Raw genomic sequence first — 9,290 nt, 5'->3', positions numbered from 1 at the left:
GGTCTATGCTCGCATTCAACTTTCCGGGCTGAAAAACAAAACAGTTCTTCCATTTTCACGCAAATGCTGAAAAATAGGCCTCCAAATGCCTGTTCTGCTGCATGTTGCTGTCACAGTATTCTTGATGTGAAGTTTAGTTGTACAGTACAGTATGTTGAGGGTAATCCTTCAGCTGTTTGTGCACGAGAAATACATGTGTAGTGAGTCATGATGAATGTAGTAAGAGGGAGTAAGGCGCTGTGACATAAAGCAGGTAGTTATGTTATTTTAAGTGTCAGGGTGTGGCATTATGGGAACATGAAGATGTATTAATGCAGTGCAATCATTTTGTCTTGTGTCAGTCTGTATGTCAGAAAGCTGCTAATCATGTTTCTGATCTCTTAATGTCACCTCCGACCTGGCAGACTAAATGTGATCCACAATAGAGAAAAACAGTGTTCGTCGCAGGTACAAACCTTCACGCTTCCTATTGTAATCTTGTGCCAAGTAACGCCCACCTGAACAGCTCTGTAAAGTCACTTTGCAAATCACTCTTTGGTGAGAGCAGGGGGCTCCCACCAAAACGGCTGTCATAGAAAAGAAACGCAAACTTGCTTTGACGTTAAGTTTAATGTAGTTTAATTTGCACTTGGTCATCATGCGTAAGAAAGCTATGAACAGTGTAAGTATGGGGGGCAGAGTGTATATAATATAGAGCTAGTGCATGGCTGTTTTGGAGGCAGGGTGTGTGTAGAGGAACAGTGTACGTGTCGGTCTTAAAAAGCTAATACGTGTATTGTATGTCTTTATTTATATAGCGCCATTAATGTACATAGCGCTTCACAGTAGTAATACATGGGGTAATCAAATAAATAACATATAATATAAATAACAGGTCGTGGGAATAAGTGCTTCAGACATAAAAGTAACATTAAGGAAGAGGAGTCCTTATATCCTTAAAACCTGACCAGTTGTGGGGGGGGGGAGGGGGGTCTTGAGGTGGAGCTGAGCACCACTGTTTTTGGTAAAGCTGAGGCACGCTTGTACTTACCTGTGAGCCCCTACAGCCGCAATGAGAGCGGCTTTAGTAGGGGCTCGCCTACGCTTCCGCAAGCGCGCAGAAGCTTAGGGAATGTTAAAAATCAAGCGCTTGCCGGAGCGCAGGGCCGGTCACGTGAGCGGTTCGCCCAATGAGGGCGAACCAGCTCTGTGACGTCACTGGCCCGCCCACCGACACGCCCCCGGACGGCGCGCTGTCTAAGGCCAGGAAAAGCACCCGCTTTCCCTCAGCCTCAGCGCGCCTCCGCCAGCAATCAAGAACCCTGGACGAGGCCTCAGGCCTCGGGCATGGTCAGCGCTTATGCGTTGACCCGTGCTGCTGCTCGGCACTGAGCCCCTGCAGCCGCAATGAGAGTGGCTTTAGCAGGGGCTCGCGCACGCTTCTGCACGCTTGCGGAAGTGTGTGTCTCACCGAGTCTTCAGATGTGGCGCTCGCCGGAGCGCAGGGCCGGTCACGTGAGCGGTTCGCCCAATGAGGGCGAACCAGCTTCGTGACGACACTGGCCCACCCCCAGACCCGCCCACGGACGGCGCGCTGTGTAAGGCCAGGGAAAGCGGTGTCTCAGCGCGCCTCCGCCCGGATACAACCACTATGTCCCAGGCCTTATGGTGCAAGTGTGTGGGGGGGTAGGTTGTAAGCCTTTTCTGGAGGTAGTGTATGCTTGTTAAAGGGGCAGTACATGTTTGAGGAGCCGGAGTATAGGTGAGAGTTTTTAGGGCTTATTAATTGAATTGCGAGAGTGCCGAACGGGATCCTACCGCACAGACGCTCCCATTTACTTGAATGGGAGTTTCCATGCAACTGTCCCCCAATCGGCACTATTACAGCGTAATAAGTCTTTTTTCTTGCACAGCGCTGACAGTGTACACAGGGCTGTACATAGATGTATTAGATGTGTTTTTTTGCAGGCACGAGTTCCTGCCTCAGAGCTTACAATCTATTCATTGATGCCTGAGGCACAGGGAGATAAAGTGACTTGCCCAAGGTCACACAATGCTGATGCCGGGATCTGAACCAGGCTCCCCTGCTTCCAACTCAGCATCATTGTTTTTAGATTCAGTGTCTTGACTCACAGAGCCACTGAGTCATTGAAGCCACCCCTTGAGCTCAGAATAACCTCTTTTGTGTGTTAGTAAAGTAGTGCATGCGTGTTATAGGCGCAATGATGCCAAATGGGACACTCTTGCAGCATAATGAATAACAGCTATGTTTCTAGTTTTGTAGTATTCAGTTAATAGGTAATTGTATATGTGTAGGTATGTCTTTATTTTATAGCGCCATTAAGCGTAATTAAATATCCTGCCCGCCTGTTGCAATATCAGATGGGTTTTTTTTACATTTATTTACTTGTCAAATTTTTTTTGGATTGCATTTTCGTATTTTCTAATTAGAACAAATTATAAACAAAAACGTAACAGAAACAAAATCATAGTTTCAAAACATCACTATACCATTTACATTGATTTCCATAACATCATTGTACCATGTTTTATATAAAATATAATGTTTTTTTTATCGGAACTTATTCAAATAAATACATCAAAGTATAAACGGCATAGATTTAACAAATCCCCCCCCCCCAAAAAAAATAATAATAAAAAATTGAATATAATACATGATACTAGTCTCTTTTCGTTAGTGATCCACAGAACATTATCGGGCTCTGTTTTTGACAAAATTTGATTCATGATCAAATATTGGACCTTGAATTTAGCATGGAAAAATGCAGGCGAATGTAACTAAACCCTCCGCCGTATTTAGTGTGACCCTCCCTTTTTACACCGGGAGGTTACCTGCTATATTTATTCCTTGTTTATAAGTCATGTCCACATGCTTCACCTGTTTGCCCTTTTTTTTTTTTGGCCTAGTAGTGCACATTTTTCTTCCCTTACACTTAAAGCTGCAGTTCAGTCAATATCCTGCATGTGTGTTTTTTTTAATAAATCAGTTCTGTAGTAAGAAAAAATACTTTTAGCATTTTCTATTTTTAAAAAAACAACTTTGAAAGACCAATTTTCTTGTATTCTATTTTAACAGCCATTTGCTAAGGCACTGCCCCTTCATGTCCTGTCACAAGCCCTGGCACACACCCCTTTGTCAGCCCTGCCCTCCCTCTAGCACTTGTCAGTGCAGGAATGCTCATGAATATTCATGAGCTTCCACTGCCAGTCAAGCAGATTATAAACAAATCCCAGCTTTAAATATGTCACCAAATTTCGACCTACTGTATCAATACATGGAAAACGAATTGAGCTGCAGCTATACTGTTCTTTAGCTAGAGACAGGGGGTGCCCAATGCTGCATCCATAAATATACACTGGCGACACACTTTATTCGAGCTCGGCTAGTCCCACGAATTCGGGTATACCCGGGTGTATTGAGGTTTGTGACTGTTTTCTGCCCGAGTGCATTGAGGTATTTTCAGGCAGGGATTGAAGCATTTTATTCCCGCTGGCTGCAATACTGCACAGTATATATATATATACTGCATTACAATTCATGAATTTATGCCATCTGGTAGACACGCGAAGCATTGCAGCCTATTAAATCCTAATCATTATCATTTAACAGATCAGCCGCCCATCAGCCAGGCATGAACCCAGGCTGGGAAGGCAAACGCAACGGGGCTTGTCAGAGGTGAGGAGCGGCGCATTCCAGGTATCTGCCAGGTACATACTGGGTATTTGCTCGAATAAAGTGTGTCGGTGCAGTATATTCACTTTGTGGTGGTTGTGGGAGTTTGAGCTTGCTGGGTATCTGTGTTAACCTATGTCTCTTTGGAGGCTGTGGCACCTCCCCCCAGAGCTCACTCCTCCTCCTTCACCCTTTTAACTTGGAAGGTCATTTCACTTGCTGCAGGAACAAGACCCATTATGGTTTTTTCCCCTCTCACAGAGGTAAAAGGAAAGGTTTCACAGTGTAGTGTAGGACCTGCATTATTTTGGTTATACCTTGACGTTGGTATGCAGGCTTATGACGCCTTTGGCCAAAGGGTTAACTAAATAACCAATTATTATTATTGAAGTATTTTACTTTATATGTTTTGTCAATTGGATGCAGCATTGGGCACCCCCTGTCTCTTGTTATATACAATTGCCACGCTCAGTAGCTCTCTGGTTGACATAAATATATATTCACTTTGTGGTGGTTGTGGGAGTTTGAGCTTGCTGGGTATCTGTGTTAACCTGTTCTTTAGCTAATTAGAGATTGCACACATGAAACTATTGAAGTAAAAAAATAAATGTAAAAAAAAAAAAAAAGACTGAACTGCAGCTTTAAAGTATTGCATTTGGTCAGTTTGACTCACTATGTGCCATACCACTAGTATTTATATATGTATACAAATTGTGCGCTTTACGTATTTTTTCTTTTAAATGTCTACATGATACTAGTGTCTTTTCGTTAGGGATCCACAGAACATTCTTGGCGGGGTTTTTGACAAAATTCGAGTCGTAATCATATATTGGACCTCTGGACATCCCCTACTTCGTGCCCTCAAATATTTTAATTATCAACTCCTTGTCTGCATAAGGATTACAACATCAGACGTAAGAAATGTGTTGATCAGTTTTGTTTTTCAATGTGACGAACACTGCTGTATCTGTGATCATACTGACTAACTCTGTTTATTTATTTGGGAGACGCCCTGATCTGCAACTGAAAAATGTGTCACCGTTCTGCTGTCTCCCAGAAAAGAATTTGTAAATCTCAGTGCCAGACACTGGAAGTTTTAGAAATCAGTTGCTTTGATAAATATGGTGCCGGTTTCTTTGCTCCAGTTTTGCAGCGGGCAGACTTTGATGCACAGCGCACACGATAGTAAGTGTTCTTTGATAAGCCGACCCACCTAATCTCCAGAGTAATATTAGGGACAGTATCCGTCCGACCTGTCAGTAGGGTTGCCAGGTGTTCGGTATTGAACTGGACTGCCCTGTATTTGGATACTCTGTCCAGTAAAAAATGAGAGGTACTGTAATACTGGACATGTATGTGTCCAGAATTTTCCTCCCTGGACATAGTGACCTGACGCACCTTTCACCATTGAGTCCAGTATTTTTGGAGAAGCCACATGGCAACCCTAGTTGTCAGTCCCTGCTGATTTTCTGGGAGTCTGACTGATTTTTGGCATCAGCAGTATAGTGTACTTCAACAATCTCATTGATAGAAGTCAATGGAAGAGGAGGCGCATTCCATGCTTTGTTAATGAACCCACGGCCCTCGCAGGAGGCTTTGGATACGCATTGTTGAAAACCCTTCCATGAATATCGTTGGAACAAACAGATTTTGCCTGTATTTTCCTGCTCTGCTTTTCCACGGCTGAGGTTACTGTGCCCTCTGCAGGGAAAAGCCAGGAACTGTCCCAATAAGCATTTAATCTATTTGGGGACAGGAATTTAATAGAAATAGCCGTGTTAGTCCAGTTGCGATAGTGCAGAGTAAATGAGTACTTCAGTATTAGGTGATACACTTTTTTTTTTAATTTGGACTTGTAACAATTCATATTATAAGACTAACTTTCGAGAGTTCTCCTCTCTTTCTCATGTCAGCACTAATGATTTACAAAGATTCCATCAGTTTAATACACACAGGTAAAAACCAATATAACAATGTGAGGCAGATGAGGGAATAGTCAGAAGGGGACAGGCTCCTGCTCAGCGTTGTGTGTAAATAGGTAAAATGGTGACTCAAGGTACACGCAGGAAAATATTATAGGAATGGGAGCACTAGAGGGCAAGCACTGCGAATGCACTAAAGATGGGTTAATATGACAAGACGTAAAACTTCCATTTATTAGTTATTATTTAAATTAATTGTGCACAGAAAAGGACAAACAGAATACAACATCTAAAATAGTCCGGGGAAGGTTAGCGCCTAGGTACTGCTAAAATACACACACAGTATCATAGAGCTGTGTATAGCTAGTAGGGAGAATATGTAGCATAGGGTGAATAGCATAATCCAGATACTGACTTGAAAGTGCTGCATGTGCTGGTTTATATGTATATAGTGTTATCAAGTAGGATGCTCTGTTGATGTAGCTACTCTCCCAGCTGAATGCTAAGTATACCTGGTAACTACTGCGGAGATAAACATGTCATTACCGTAGGAGAATATAACGGGTATTTATTAACCTGCTGCACTCCAACTATGATTAATTGGATGTATGAGATCTCCCGGTAGCACGTGTATACTGTAGCAAACAAGTGAGGTAAGGTAAAGGAGCCTTTAGTACAGCACGGGTTAATTAAGCATTCGTTTAGTGCTAATGCTCAGGTAAAGTTACCCCCTTGTTGCTGTAAATAATGGCTTCCTAGAACTTACAGTCTAATGGATCCTTAATTGCTGCGCCAACAGTGCATGACCAAAGGGATTGTTCTTTTACAGTATATATTTGCAATTGGTGTATGCGCTTGGTTAAGCTACTTATATGTAGGGTCTACGTTATTTACAAAGCTGTCTTAGCAAAATGACTGCCCATATTGTATGGTACCATAATCCCCGCCTGAGAGTACAGTACAATGTACTGTAGCACGTCACCCACCGGACCTGAAGTCAGGAGCTTACGAGGATCCTGGTATACCATTTTAAACTTCTGCGGAGAATTTGTTTGGTTACATTACTAACTGCTGCCCGATCATGTGCTACATTGTACTCTGAGTGTGCAATGGCTATACGGATCCCTTAGGCTAGTAGCGCCTATGGTTCCTGGCATATTATTGTACAGAGTTTTGCTACACTGTTATATGTAGTACTTAACTGCTTCTATGGCTATTCAGAGCTCTTTTACTAACTTGACATCATGCTTTATTGGAGCTGAGACCGCCGCCAATGAGCTCTGCCTGCCTGCTAGTGCCGTGTCTCCCCGTTTACGAGTATACTTGAGCGGCGCTGTGTAATGTCTGCCGAGGGGGGAAAGAGATCTGTACTACTTGGTCTGTCGCCCGCCGCTGCGATCTACTACCAGGATAGCAAAACAAACAGCAGGCATTAGAACTTCTGTCTGGCTGCACAGTTCCTAGACCAGTAACTTACCATACAATATGGGCAGTCATTTTGCTAAGACAGCTTTGTAAATAACGTAGACCCTACATATAAGTAGCGTACACCAATTGCCAATATAAAAGAACAATCCCTTTGGTCATGCACTGTTGGCGCAGCAATTAAGGATCCATTAGACTGTAAGTTCTAGGAAGCCATTATTTACAGCAACACTGGGGTTACTTTACCTGAGCATTAGCACTAAACTAGTGCCTAATTAACCCGTCCTAAAGGCTCCCTTACCTCACTTGTTGGCTACAGTATACACGTGCCTAGTGCTACCGGGAGATCTGATACATCCAATTAACCATAGTTGGAGTGCAACAGGTTAATAAATACTCATTATATTCTCCTACGGTAATGACATGTTGATCTCTGCAGTAGTTACCAGGTATACTTAGCATTCAGCTGGGAGAGTAGCTACATCAACAGAGCATCCTACTTGATAACACTATATACATATAAACCAGCACATGCAGCACTTTCAAGTCAGTATCTGGATTATGCTATTCACCCTATGCTAAATATTCTCCCTACTAGCTATACACAGCTCTATGATACTGTGTGTGTATTTTAGCAGTACCTAGGCGCTGACCTACCCCGGACTATTTTAGATGTTGTATTCTGTTTGTCCTTTTCTGTGCACAATTAATTTTAATAATAACTAATAAATGGAAGTTTTACGTCTTGTCATATTAACCCATCTCGAGCGCATTCGCAGTGCTTGCCCTCCAGTGCTCTCATTCCACCAGATGAGGGAATAGTAAATAAACAGACAGGGCAATAAATGGTGAAAGGGATAGTGAGAAATATCTTAGTATGTTGTAATGTTTCTCCCTGCGTCTCTGTTAATTTTACAATTCAACCCCCTCTATCCCCCCCCCTCATCTCCCTGCTGGATGTATGGTCCTATTTCTCACTATTCATTTCATCCATGTATTGCCCTGTTTGTTTATCATTCTCTCTGCCAGTCCTTCTCTTCCTCATCCGCCTTAGGCTGCGGGCCCCACTGGCGCTGACCGAGCTGAGCGCGCGGTGCTTGCCGCTTTTACTTACATAAATCTTTATGTGTAAGTCCCCGCACACGCGGTGCGTACGTGCGCACGCTTACTCAAGCTTAGCGCCTGAGTGAACATTTTTTTTTTACTTTCAAGCGCGCTTAACTTGGCCGCGACGCCCCCACCCCCGCTTGCGAAATAGCCAGGACACCCGGCGCTCATGCTTGGAGAGCTGGTGACGTCACCGCTGTCAAGCATGAGCGCGGTCAGCGCCAGCGGGGCCCCAGCCTAAGATTGTTACCTTGGTTTTGTGTATAACTGAATCTTTGTAAATCAGTAGTGCTGACCTGAGGAAGAGAGGAGAGCTCTCGAAAGCATGACTTAGAATATCTATTGTTAGTCCAAAAAAAAAAGGTATCACCTAAGAGTAAAGGCAGGAAACATTTTAGCTCATCTAGCACTAGATAGTGAAATATCCCAATTTATCCCAATACAGGGGAACCCAGAATTCCCGGAAGGCTCCACGATTCAACCTTTTTTTAATTGGAGGGAGCAGGGATTAACGAAAATAACACAACTAATTGAAAAGAAAGGAAAGCAATGCAAATCCTTCCAGGAACTAAAGAACTAATTAATTATAGACAATAGAGGGTTCTTTGCTTATCTTCAAGTTAGGCATTATGTAAATGGGCTTATTACACAGAATCCATGTGGTTTGGAGGACAATGTCCTGGACTCAACATTAAAAATGACAAAAAAACTAAAAATGTAATATTAGTAATATCTACAAATTGACAACTCCCAAGGCAGAGGATCTATCATGGCAGGGACGTGGGCCCAGTGGAAAAAAAGATGTTCCAGAAATAGGAAATCATGAAATAATAATTAAGGGATTAAAAAATATCTTCAAAAGCACCCAATCTATATATTGGAGAGAAACACCAATCAAAATTCTACACCGGGCATATATTGCACCTTGAATACAAGCTACGTTTTCGGATAAGTGAGAGGGAGAATGGCCGAAATGTTTTGAGAAGGATGCCTGCCTTTTCCATATGTTTTGGACATGCCCCCGAATACAAGACTTCTGGAAAAAAAATAGGTGATTTTATAGACAATATTTACCAAATAAAATAAAGCAGAGATCCTATAAGCCTGCTATTGGGAGCAGAACAGGGGGAGGTAGTTGACAAAACAAGATACCCTAGGCTTAT

This window comes from Ascaphus truei, chromosome 3 (genome assembly GCF_040206685.1).
Source record: "Ascaphus truei isolate aAscTru1 chromosome 3, aAscTru1.hap1, whole genome shotgun sequence".
Taxonomy (NCBI): domain Eukaryota; kingdom Metazoa; phylum Chordata; class Amphibia; order Anura; family Ascaphidae; genus Ascaphus; species Ascaphus truei.
Note: the sequence above shows the minus strand (reverse complement) of the source record.